The 14,539-nt window shown below is 37.9% G+C and overlaps 1 pseudogene; it reads right to left on the bottom strand.

Annotated features, from left to right (window-relative positions):
- Positions 1 to 1,901: 1,901 nt before the first annotated feature.
- Positions 1,902 to 12,112, bottom strand: LOC122146459 (annotated as a pseudogene).
- Positions 12,113 to 14,539: the final 2,427 nt, after the last annotated feature.

Genomic DNA, 14,539 nt, shown 5'->3' with positions numbered 1-14,539 from the left:
AATTCGCCCACTGCCTCTCAGGGACCTTCGTCAAGGGATTCAGTTGTTCCCTTCCCGAAGTGCCCTTCAAGGCCGCAAAAAAGTCGTTTACAATTTGACCTATGGTTTGATTCATGTTCTGAATCCAAATCAAAACAAAGCCTGCATAAAAGCCTCGAAGCTTCTCGATTTCAAACGCTTCCATCATTACACGGCTCTGTGAAATACTTGATTCTGATTGGTCAGTCGCAACATTCTGAGGTGTGTTATCACTGGATAACAACCTGTAAAAGCTGATAACACAGGCTCATCCGGGTAACAGCAGTCGGCGCTGTACTCTTGCTTGAACTATTTTTTTTTGTTTTTGGTGGAAGCTTTGCGTTTGTTTAGCTAATAAAATATTAAAACTTGATTCAAAATGGTGTACAATTGTTGTTTTAATAATGTCATCCTGTTATCGCGGACACGCTTCCGTTTCATACAAATGCAGCTGCTGCCATTTTGCTACGATTGTTTTGTACGCTGTAATGGATTATAAGAGAACTAACAAACTGTTAAGGGTTTAAAACACTTTCGTCTTAACTCTTTTATTGCATTAATTACTTTGTGGTGAAATGTTGTGTAATACGTGGTTTGCCTGCACCGTTTCCCTTAAATGTCCATTTAGTTTGAATTTGCCGCTTGCTCGCAACTGCTGTCTTCACAGAAGCTTTGCATTCAAATATTTCAACTCAAATCAATATTTCGCGTCTAATTATTTACTTATGTGGCAAGTAGCCGTGTAATAAGCGGGATAATGCACATCCAGGCGGTTGTTCTCGCAGAATAAACCCCGACGCGAAGCAGACATTATCCCTTACTTAACTGACCTCATTCAATTCAGGACATTCAGAATTAAGTTAGTTAAAAAAAAAGAAAGAAAAAACAACACACGAGTACCTCAAAAAGATGTTTTGGCTTGTTTTATTGTAAATACGACAAAAAGGAAACAATTTTATTTTACAGTTATTGATCTATATATTGGCATGAATTTTAAACATTTTAAGAGACACCAGTGAGATTCTGGCTTATTCAAGTTGCAGCAAATGCATGAAACAGCAGGTGGGGACTGAATTTAAAAATTACATCTGAATCTAAATAAATCATCCATTATCTACTTCCTGCCATCAACTATTCCTCTCCTCTCCACAAATGATGCAGATATAAAATAAAATAAATTAAAACAATATGCAATCATGATCAGATACACCTTGCAAAATAAATGAACAAAAGTTATTTAGTAAATGTACAAATCAAATCAAATATACAGTACTGACCACTCACCTACACAGACAGACCTGCACTTTGTGTGCGCACTGCTGTCTCATGTATAATTCACATCCAATGGCCAATGAAAAGGCAGAGCAACAAATTACTTGCATAATTTATTCATGTTTTCATTTCTGAACTCAGTCTTAACTTCCAGCTGACTAGTAATTACACCTCTGCAGTAAAACGACTATATTTCAGTATCAGTGTTGTTGATTGAAAAATGTCCTTCTCACTCTTTTCTCTCACACTTTTTAAAGAGGGGGATGGAAAAAAATATCTCAGTATTCGTGTGTGTGGATTTCAAACATCTCAATCCACGTATTAAACCGCATTTCTGCAGTCACTCTCGGCTACAAGGATATTGCTTACTGTGGCTGTGGTTGTACAATGTAATCATCACATATGATTAAAATATTAATTCTTTAAATACAACAAACATCAATGCACAAATTATACAATGGAGAATGGGCCTAAAATGTAGTAGGAGACAAAAAATCAAATAAAAAAAATACTTATACGCTGAAAAAATATGGGATGTTAATGGTGCTTTTTTATGTAGTAGGAGACAAAAAATCAAATAAAAAAAATACTTATACGCTGAAAAAAAATGTGTGAGTGAAGGAGGGTTTCTTTTTATTTTTTTGTTGCTTTTTTTCTCCTCTTTTTTTATGGCCCGCTTACATGCCTGGCTTTCCTAACCATCACAATATTTACATATTTGACAAAACAATTACCAAATGTACAAAGAGGAAAGAGAAGCTTGATTCCTGTCTGAGCAGTTCACTTCCTCCCTGTGAATCCGCAGGCCTTCATCTATAATTGTCCAAATCATCATTATTTCGTTGGAACTACACAATATCTTACAGCAAGTCATTAATAAATTAAAGGAGTATGGGATCTTCCATAATGGAGAGCGAGCGGGAAGTATGATTTTTATCCCCCTATAGTGACGAACTGCACCATTGGAGTTTGTATTTACAAAGACTAAGTTCACCGCTGCATCTTAATCCCACACCAGACCCCTTCCTTCCCTCCCACAACCCTCCCAGAAACTGTTTTGTTAGTGGTTTATCTCTAAGCCTCTTCTGCTGGGAACTGCAGTACAGTCCATCCAGTCCTGCCGTCGATCTTATACGATGATCTTCGCAGACAAAAGGACATTAGGCAACTCATCATAGTATGTGGGGAGTGAAGGACAACCCTAAGGGTCTAAGTAACGTTGGCGATATGTCTTGTGATTTCTTCCAGGTTTAACTCCACCCTGAACTTTGAGGGGCACCATCATCTGTCAAGCAGGAAAGGAACTTCACTTTTCTCACTGCCTCAACTGCAGGCCCTAAACAAGGTCCCTCTCTCTACTCCTGTGTCTGTCTCTCTTTGTTCTGTCTTAGTATCTGTTCTGATGTTCGTAGTGCCAACGATTGAAATCAATGTTAAACGCCACAATGCTGCCCGATGCCATCCCAGTGATCAAAGTCCTGCAAATATATAGAAAAAAATAATACATTCATATGGAAAATGTCCATAGTATCTTATATATGCACTTATACCTCTATATGAACTTGTTTTTACATGACTTATTGTACTGTATATGACTAGTAATATGTAATATGACTGTGTGTGTGTGTGTGTGTGTGTGTGTGTGTGTGTGTGTGTGTGTATATATATATATAGTTACTGTGTATTAAAAAAAAATTTTTTTTACATGCCGTAGAACTATATATATATATATATCACACACAATAATAGATTTGTTTTTACTTGACTTACTATAGTAATCACATATAGTAATGTACTTGATATATATAATATATATTACAATGTAATTATATAATTATATATGTAATTTTAGAGACACTTTTCTTTCAGTTTAATATAAATATAAGTGAAATAAATATTAAAATATGTCCTATGTATGTGATATCTTACTGCTGTTAAAAAGTTTGGGCTCAATAAGTTTTTTTTTAAAGAATATAATACCTTAATTCATCAAGGACACATTGAATTGATATATATATATATATATATATATATATATATATATACAGCCCACACACACACACACACACACACACACACCCACACACACACAACCAGTCATATCCAATCATATCGCGATGGAGGCATTGCCTCCTCTCACGTGACTTTCCCCCATTCATTCTCAATTCTCAATTACCCCCCACCAAACTCACTGCAGGCTTTTGGTGGTCTGTTAAAACTCAATGAGCTCAGGGGAGGTGAGAGACACACGGAAAAATGAGTGATTTATAGACTTTTTAATGTTATATTTTGTAATAGTGGTATTGTTTTAATTTGTACTACAATATTTTAAGGAGACACTGCCTCCCTTGCCTACTTGTATATATTATGTACTAAACTATTATTTTTATTTAATAAAACAACTTTATTATATTTTACTATATTATTATTTTTAGGTTTTTAGCTCAGGTGTGCTCACCTCTGGTCATGGGATAAGTCCATAGCCCTGATGCCTGCATCACAGCCAGGGTAAATATACAGCTGCTTAAAATCACAGGCCTGCCAGACTTCAACAACACCGTTATCACCTCCTGTAACCAAGTTCTGACCGTCGCTGCTCAACAGTATGGCCTGGGGGAAAACAAAATAAGATAAAACATAGAGACTATTTTGGGTTAATGTGTAATTCTGTTCTACTATATCTCTTACACGTGTGGAGTCATTGATCTCCATCTGTGCCAGGAGTTTGCCATTAATGCTGAAGTTACAGAAGTGTCCTCTCTCATAGTAGATGATGCAGTGACCCTCACTGGACACAGAGATCAGACGAGGCTGGAGACAGTTCTCAGGGCCCTCCAGGGCCCGCAGTAAATCTCCTGTGATGGTATGCACCAAACATGGCCCCTCTGTAAAACAAGACAACAGCAAGAACCTCTCAATTCTGTCATTACACAGCAAGAATTTAAAATGGAGAAATAAGAAAATAATAATAATCACTATTTTTTAAAATAAACATCTTTAAGACATATTTAATTCCTTAACTGTAATGGTTTTATTTCTATAAGTTCTATAAGCTCTCATGGAAACCAATACTAGTATGAAAAGAGTTAATTTATGATATGCTAATTTTCAGATTGCTTCCTCTCAGACTGACCTTTGGCCCCACTGATGACAAGTCCCAGTTCAGCACATACTGACACACACACCACCTCATGGTCATGGCCTGTCAGAACCGCTCTAGGTGCTGGATAATCACCTACAAAACAACAAAAGGTCGACTTCTGGAATCCTACAAATCTCAATCAATCATTTTTTTCTACATAATACGCATTACCACACAAAAATAAAAATGAAAAAGAAGATATGTTAGGAATGAGATGAAGTTAGGTAAGCAGGCAATAAATAAAGGAATTAATTTAATATATTCACAAAGAATTTCAGAGACCATTTTTCTCTCAGTGTGATATCAATATAAATTAAATAAATGTCCTACGTATGTGATATCTTTCACACTACTTTTCAAAAGTTTGGGGTCAGTAAAATATGTATTTTTAAGAAAATAATACTTCTATTCAGCAAGGAGGTCATGTGCTCACTGTTGTTGGGATTGTCTCCAATGATGTGGTGTCGTCCGCTCCAGTACCACAGCAGAAGGGTTGCATCTCGTGAGCCAGAGACAATGTAGCAATCACCTCCAATGTAGGACTCGGATCGCGCAAGACAGGTCACCACATCCCAGTGACCAAACACAATCTGAGTGAGTTTCCCTGAATGAAGAGTGAGCAGATGAGCGCATGTGCATTTTAGAAACATACACTTCACATTTTATTTGTAGTTTTATATGTTCAAGCTGGCATATAAATGGCATAAAATCACAAAAGACACAAGCACCTGTCTCAGTGGAGTAAACACGGAAACTCTTGTCCCAGAAACCACATGCCAGGATGTAGCGGTTGTCAGCTGTCACCACAAAGCAGTGCGTGTTGATCTGAATGCTTTGATCCACCAAATCTGTGATCTGCCTTTTACTAATGCCAGAGTTATTGGCTGGGAAAGAAAACAGACCAGGTGAGAATGTCTGAAGACACAAGTTTCATCCATTTTTTAAAGGATAATCCACACAAAAGTGAAAATTCTCTCAGAATTGACATTTTTGGGTGAACTATCCCTTAACTGAAGGAATTTCAGGCCTGCCCCCAGTGACGTGACAAGTTACATGGTCACATGATTTGAAGAACTCACCAATCAGAGAGTCCATCTCAATAGGAAGGTGATGAGCCTGTTCTAATGAATATCCTGGAGCACCTCTGAGACCTAAACAAAACAATGCTAACATTGTAAATAAACTTGCACCAAACATTAAAAAAAGGTGGTTTGAAAACCTCTGATTTCTTTAACTGTTGTCTAAGAAAGTTGCAAATGGTCGTGCTCACCGACTGTGTTGTGCCAGCGGTTGACGGCGAACAGTCGGCTGCATGTGACCGTGACCGCAGCAGGAATGCTGAGGTGAGGCAGTGTGTTGGCCGCCACGTGCGTGACCGGAGAGTTGGAGGGGAATTTGAGCACCATGATTACATCTTGCTGCATCTGGTCCTTGAACATCAGAGGACTCTGCGGAAGGAAACACTAATGAGCAGAAGAGAGAAAGAGGAGGACGAAGAGGAAAAAAAAGGGAGGTGAAAGGAGAAAGGAAGGGACAAGGAATTAGAAAGGTAAATTACAATGGAACAAACAAGGTGAAAATCACAGGGCAGGATTCTGGGTAAGGATATAGTTTAGGGTCAGTTTTGGGATGGTTTGGACTGTCAGGAGGGGGAGGTTGGATGATATGTGTAACACCCGACCCTATACAGCCTTGCTACTGTAGGTGTAAATCAGTGTCCGAACCAGGCGTGATGTCATAAATCACATCTATTACATCTAAATCTAAATTTTATGTACTACCGGCCTGTCATTTTGTCACTTTGTGGCACCATTTTGCATTTATGAGGATAGACAAATTACAAAATTTGGTCCATCGCAACTAGTGAGGATAAAGTGTAATACTGAGCTACATAAAATGAATGTAATAAAGAAAAATCGTGATAAAATATGTAATAAATCAAATAACAAGGGACAATATTGATCTATTTAAAAGAGATCTAATATAGATAACTGATAAAAAAAAAAGTAATATAGATCACAATAAAAAGAGGTGTCTTGAAAAAGACAGTAAAAGAGATATAATAAAGTCTCACCAGATGCATGGCGGAGCTGCGTGGAGGGTGAGGCTCTATTAGCAGCTGTGATGGAGCCTGTCCAAATGACTGAATCTGAGCCTCCATGGACTAAAGAGATGACAAAGAGACAAAACAAGCCGTTACATTTTTAGTTGACAGACCCCTGAGCTGCCTCACATCTGACAGACATTTACAGGCATGGAAAGACAAGCGGAACACTGCATCATAGTTCACTCATTTTGGACAGAGGACAGAAAGATATTGACAGGAGACAATAAACACTAATGATTGAGACTATCAAATAAGATTTTATTATTATTGGTTCTATTATCAAGTCTACTGATAAATAACAAAAGCACTGCACTGTTGTGTGTTAAACAGGAAACAATAGTGTTCACAGGAAAATGTATTCATATCAAATGTATATATTTTAATAATGATTACAATAATATAATACTTTAATTTAATTTGTGTAAGTTGTTTTTAATTGTTTTTCATACTATGGAAGTCAATGGGGACCAGCAACTGAAGGTGAACTATCCCTTTAAGACATTAAGTATTTTATCAATAATACTTAATAACAATAATAATTGATCTTAATTATTGACATTAAGCATTTTAATATTATGAAATAAAATGTTTCACATCAAGATTATTTATGATTAATTATTTAATTCGTTTAAGATTAGTATTGACATTAAGCATTTTGAGATGATTATTACTACAGTATTAAATATTAATTCATCATTTTGTTTTAGTTTTTCTAAAATAAAATAAAAATCAGTTCTGCATTTCATTCTGCATATTTTATTGAGACATATAAAGATGTCAATAAATAAATATACTGAAAAAATCAGTATCATAAAAAACAATACTGGACAATGTGTAATAGAAAGCCATCCAAAAAACACTTTAACTTGATTCACAAAAGTAGGACAAGTTCCTAGATCAATATCCTCCTTTGAATCAATACTCACTGACCTCTCTGGCGAGGGGTCTTACCTCTCTGAGCTGGGGGTCGGTGATGGTGTCCAAGTTCAAAGATCCCTCGTAAGACAGGTAATGGAAAACATTGAGAGCCCTAATGGCCTCCGGTCCTCTCTGCTTGTAGCCAAAGATGAGATCGATCCACTGGTGCAACTGACAGGACACAAATTCACTCTCCAGCGCCTGAGACAGGAAGAGGACAACAGGGTTAATACAAGGGCCAATCAGGGCTTCTAAAAGAAATTACTAGCCATGTAAAGACTGTGTGAGGTTCAAAGTTTATTTCTTTTCTCTACAAACTAGAGCTGCTCCATTCAGGGAACTGGCCTTGTCTTATTTTGATTCTTGACACACTGGCTGAATTGGAGTATTAATCCTAATGGCAGCTGAAATTGCGCAATAATGTGGAGCGAACAAAGGTGCTTAGATGCACACATAATCAATCTTTCCATCCCTCACCATCCTGTTGATGCGAACAAAGTCCTCTGGTTTTTTGGCCCAGACTGGTAGTTCCACGTCACACACAGCTGTCCTGTCCTCTCTCACCCCCAGGTCATATCCGCTGCTGTTCACGAACATTTCAGGGAGGTAGTAGAACTCAGGGATCAACTCCTGTCATACAAACAAACACGCTGACGTCACAGCACAGAAATAAAATCAGTCACAGCATTGTTTTACCTCACAAGACTTCGCTCACCCTAACATCAGATGTGTCCCTCTGGCAACTTCGCCAAGAGCGCGCAATGCCAGAAAATGTCCGGTCGGGATGGTCGAACTTGTTGTCATTACAATTCAAGAAAAACCATGGTGAAGGGTTCCTGTGTGGGATTGAGGAAGTGGCACACAATATCAGATTAAAACAACTTTCATTAGCTTTTCATAAAAAGAGAGTTAAGATTGAGATTTTTAAGTTCTAATAGAATATAAATGGACTTCAGTGAAGACTCACTATCCTGACAAGCCAGAAGAGAGTGGATGCTGCAGTGGAGTACAGTGATGTGTAATGATGGGGTGGAGTTCCGTCATCCTCCCATGTCTCATAGCGTTCGGCATAGAACACGGCTCGCTTTGGATTCAGGGCTCCGATTGGCTACATTACAAACAGGAAGGAGTTAAAATAATTTGAGTTATTATACTAACCAAAGGACAAATTAATTTTTTTAACTATAGCTCACTTTTGATTCAAGGCTCTGAAAGCTAAGTATTATTATTATTATATTTAAATTATATTCAGAAAGTATGCTTTAATTTGATTAAAAGTAACAGTAAAGTCATCTACATGTAAAAAAAAAAAATCTTTTCAAAACAAATGCTGTTGTTTTGAATTCCTCAGAATTAATTTATTTTCTATTCCTCAAAGAATCCTGAAAAAAAATGTATCACAGTTTCCACAAAAACACAAAGCAGCACAACCGTGCATTGATGATAAATGTTTCTTGAGCAACAAATCAGCATATCAGAAAGATTTTTGAAGGATCATGTGACACTGAAGACTGGAGTAATGGCTGCAGAAATAATCAGGTATTAATTACATTTATGGAAAAAGACTTTCAGGAGTTGCATACCTTTGAGAGATCCCGGAAATTCCCAGGCAAGGTAAGATCCAGGTCCTCGGACTCATAGTTAGTCAGGACCCAAGGGAAGACAGGATATTGGTTCAGATCATTATAGGTCCTACCTGCAAACAAATATCAACAGACAATGTTGTGTGTGAGCATGTTACTTACATACTGCATATCACAATCCGATTAGTGATAAAACTATTAGTTGCAAAGTAGGAAAGTTATTTTTGTGCAGAAAAGAATCTTACCTGCAATTGTGTTGAGGAACATGAGGTACTCGAAATTTGAAATCTCCCTCCGCTGCCATCTCTGAGTCATATTAGACGACTTAAAGAGCTGCCTTGGTGTTGCCAGAGATATCCGTCTATGGGAGGAACAGCAAAATAACAGACAATCAATTAGCGTTGGCTAATGACACATTTAGTATTAATTAACAGTTAAATGTTTAGTCATATAACAACCACTCCTAAACTGATCTCATATGACTGAACCAGTTTCAATATTAGAAAGCCAACACCAAAGACCTTACCTTGCCTGAGGGAGGCCATAGCTGGTGCCAACACCGACCCGGGGTAAACTGTACACTACCTTCTTTACTGTGGCCTGATCCGGAAAGTTAAACATGACGGATGCTGTGGAGATGATGATAAAAATAGTGCAATTAAAAACCTTAAATTAAACAACATTTTGACATTGTTGTTTGGAGTGTTGGCATCTTACTCCTGTTGGCCATGAAGACCTCTAATCCAGTGTTTTGGAGCAGGTAGCGTCTGGAAAAGACTGCTCTGATCTCACTGAACATCCATTTCCCGTGCAGACCTTCAGTATACGCCAACACCTGACAAACACAAAAACAAAGCATTTAATACAATCAGAGGAATGGTAGTTCTCTGCATTTTGAACTCTGGGACAATAGCATTGCAAACGCATGATCCTAAATTCTGACTGGATGATATTTAGTAATTCCCCCAAGGCTATAACTCATAGAGTGACATCAGTTGCACATACAGCACCTTTGAATCAGTCTTTTTGAAAGTTGGATCATCCTCGTCCACCTCGAAATAGATCTCTGTTGTGGTGATTGACAACGTTCCTCTAGCAACGATCACAGGAGCAACGAGCTGGGCCGGTGTGCTCAAAACCACCGGACCTGAAAGAAACCATGCCACAGAATGAGAAACGTAACATATAAAAGTCCTGAATCCTGGATTAGTGAACAAATCAAGTGATTGTGTGAACTTGGGATTTCAAGACCAGTACTGGAGAATTAAATAATCTTTTTGAAAATCTAACATTTAATACATTTAAAATCTACCTCGTCTGGTCCTAAAAAGCATCTTTCACCATTACCAATCCTTAAAAATGATAATTTTTAGTGGTGACATTAGCTGATTGCTGTTATTATCAGGATGTTACTTTACCAAGGCTCAGTGATTTGTCACATAGCATTTATAGCTCAGGTTTTTGAAAACAAAGCATGAACAAATGATCAAAAGCATCAGATTTCAAACGACACTGAGATGATCAAACATAGACCTCTTTGACTAAGAAAGTATTTTGGAAAAAAACGAAATTCTGAGGAAATAACAAGCCAATTAGTTTAATTAAATACTGATTAAATAGCCAAAATGTGTTAAATACAGTCAGTGACTCATTAGGATAATGATTAAGTGGCTACTTTGATAAGCGTTAATTAGTTAATTTAGTGATTTAGAGATTCAATATCAAAATCAGAGGTAGCACTTAAGCTCATAATCACACTCTTGTGCAGATTCAGTTGAGATTTGTATCAAAAGGCACAAGGGCTGGAGCTCGTTCTGGGCTAATAAGCTAATTAGCATACTCGTTTACTGAAGGACCAAACTTGCCTCTTGAGATAAATACCCTCGGACGAAAAGCCACTGGGAATAAAGTACAGTTGCATACATTAGCACATGCATCAACAAGACATCAAAGAACCACCACACTAATGATTTCTACACGAGCGGCTAGAGTGGCACTCTTGGTGCAGGCTGGCATTTAAGACTAATTTGTTTAATAGTGCCATGGCAGTCGTACAATGGGATCTGAGGAGGCTGCTCGAGAATAATAGCCTACTGAGTGCAGTAAAGATGATGAATACCTGCAAGGTTGTCAATCTCTTTCTCCTGCAGCAGACTGATGGCATCATCATCTCCTTCCAGCATCAGGTCCGTCTCAGGGTTCTGATTGACCACCGAATGACTACGGAACGATTTCTTTGACTTCATGCCCTCTTCTTCCTCAGAGCCTGCCCATACAAAAAAATATAGATATTTACAATAATTACTCTAAATAGTCCATGCAAAAATTAAACCGTATTTTTATTATTTATTTTTCCTGATAAAAATAATGTGTATTTGCATATGTATTATGTATGGACACACATCACTTTAATATAATATGTCTCTGAGACATATTTGTGCACTGTAAATCAGACTGAGGTGGTATGGATGTGTTGTGGCTGACCATATTCTTCTAGAGATTTGAGAGCAACATCCAAGTGGGTGGAGCCATAGGCATTGCGTACGAATCTCCGCCTCCTGCGCAAGTCATCCTCCCAGTAGTCCAAACGCCAATAATCAGGCAGCTGACTGAGGTGGAAAGAGGAGAATGAAGAGGCGATGAATGGCCAGGAAACTAGCAACAGAATTCCAGTAGCAAAGGTTGAGTATAAACTGTGAGATTGTAACCTCTGTGACATGGTTCCCCATGCTCCATGCTTATTGGTCAAAATGTTGAGGATCTTCTGTTTCAGCTGGTTTGCCGTCACGTGATCTCTGTGTTTGGCGGCACTGATGAGATGATCACACATCTTTTCCTCTTCTCTCCTGTCTGCTGCGTACTGGGCACAGTTTGACTATGAAAAGAAAGAGCAAATGATCTTGACATCATTCCTTATGTATGATAAACAATTAAACCGTGAACACATGACAATGATCCACACAGACTGACCAACCTCAAACTCAGCATGTTTGTGGACATCTTCTGCTCTCTGCCTGTGAGGATGAACTCAGCCTCATTGGCGACACGGACAATGTGATCCTTCATGGCATGACACAGAAGCCTGAAACAAAAACACAGTGAAATATGTAAAAGAGAACAGTCTGCATTTTAGCAGCATTAACTTGAAATTACTACTTAATTTTGCATAATGAGCAACCTCCTTTCAATATATTGCACCAGATCTCACAAAAAAAAAAACAGGAACTGTACATTGTATTTGGTATGAAATATCACTTTGAAAAATTTTACTTAATGCCAGCCGAGAAGGAACTTTAATGAGAATGCAACGTACCTTCCCTCATTAATAAGTTCGATGAATGCAAGTCCTGCATTCTTTTGTATGGAATTCTGCCACTCCTGAAAGCACACAAAACAACCGTTATGGACCTTAATAAATGCCATAATTTAAACATTTTAATGTGCCGAAGATAAATGCATTAGTGAAATGATGAATTTGTGAAGTGTAAAATGCTAAAATGTTTTTGTTGCATGCATATTGTTCTGATAATAAATACATTTTTCTGTCTATTTTTAGTGTGGATGGTAAAGGCGCCTGATATGGTTGCTGAAGAGATGCACTGATGATCTTTTCTGATTGGCTCTTTGCCACATAACCGAGAGTGATTTTTGAGAAAGAGAGGGAGAATGCACTTAGCATCCACTGCAGATGCTTCTAGAAGGACACATCACAGGCAGCTCCCATTACCTTCTGCTTCCTGCCAATCAATATTTAGGGTACGGTTTCGTCCCCTGAGCCACTAATGGAGGGCCTGGAGCTTCAGTAATATTATATGTGCTGATGGAGCGATGACGGGAAATAGAGGGAGGAGGGGAGAGGAGGATGAGAGGGCATCAAACACTGGATGGGCCACTGCTACACCCCAAAGCTCCTAATCTTCACTCCAACTCTGAAGGCAGAGGAAGCCTGCTGAGATGCGGTAGTCTGAAATCTTAATCATTCAGAAGAGTTCAAAGAGGTTTAGTGGGGTTCCCAGTATAAGATACTGACACCCAGATCCAAATGTATGATAATTCTGCTTTGAAATGTTTGATTAGTGGTGAGAAAAGTACATTTCCCTCATGAGGACTGATGGCAAAGCATAGGAGCACAGGATTTTCAATGAGCGTCTTATAGGTAAGTAAAAATTCTTCACCTTTAAACACTAAATGATTTAAGACAATGTTGATTAATCAATTCTACAAAAAGACTGTGAAAAACAACAGGAATACTTTCTGAATGTGAAGTTTAGAGGCGTTACTGGAAGCTAAAGCAGCATTACTGCAGCTCAAACAGTTGAGCATGGTGCTACCAAAGGTCTTGGGTTTGATTCCAATGGAATGCATGAACTGATAAAATGTGAATGTATTTTGCTTTGGATAAAAGCGTCTGCCATATGCATGAATATAAATGTAAGCTAAAGTGTCTAGTTCCGAAGTATCCAGTGATACTTTCTGATACCCACACTGGCCTTGGCGTAAAGTAGGGTGGGTCTGAAATTGGATCCTGTTTAGGTCAAGCACAAAGAGGCTGAAAAATATTGAAGAAATGTTGCCACATTGCAGCACTGTGACCTTTTCCAAGATTTTAAGCTGTTTAAAAGCTGTTTCATTGCAGTTTATTTGGGGTTTATGAAACCTGAAATGTAAGTTGTGCGTTGATAGAAAATACTGAAACTTGGTGAATGACAAAATGAAGTCAAAATGAATTATTCAAAATAAATTATTAGAGAATAAAGGAAGAAATCTCACCTGTGAGCACAAGAGCATCACAAGCTCCACAACCGATGTGCTGGACTTCATGCAAACCAAGCCTGTAGCAGTACATTGACAGAAAACAGATTTTAGCATGCGCATGTCTGAGAAATGAAAATAAATCTCAGTGGGTTCCAAAAGACTGACAACAATAGTGAAAATGTTCAGATTCAGAATCTTAAATATGAACTTTCCTTAAGTGTATTTCCAAGTTTATATCGCATTTGAAATCCCATATATTCAGTGTAAGACTTTTGGACCCCACTGTACATGCGTGTTACATAAAATTACCTAACGTAACTGGCTCAAAACTTTAAAGTGATAGATCTGATCTATTTTTAATGTACACACAGTTCTGCTTTAATTAAACAACAAAAACAGACAAACATTAAACTATGCGGAGGTCAAGACAAGGTGAGAGCACAGACATTAAAGCCTGACAGGACAACAGGGATGGGAGGGAGAGGATTCAATAAAGAGGGTGGAGAAAGAGGAAGGGAAATATAAGGAGACAAAAGACAGTGGTGGAACAAGAAGCAAAAGTGATTCCTCTAGATCTGGCCCAGTGTGAGCAAGTTTTGGGTCATTTGATGGAACTGTCACTTGCCATACCAGCTATTGCTGCAAATTATTTGTTTTATACAGTTTTTATTTTCTTTCTGGTAAAGAAAAAGTTTCATAAAATATATTTTGTCTGATAATGTATTTTTAATCAAATTAATTTAA

This window comes from Cyprinus carpio, chromosome A10 (assembly GCF_018340385.1).
Source record: "Cyprinus carpio isolate SPL01 chromosome A10, ASM1834038v1, whole genome shotgun sequence".
NCBI lineage: Eukaryota > Metazoa > Chordata > Actinopteri > Cypriniformes > Cyprinidae > Cyprinus > Cyprinus carpio.
This window is presented reverse-complemented; position numbering and strand designations above follow the sequence as displayed.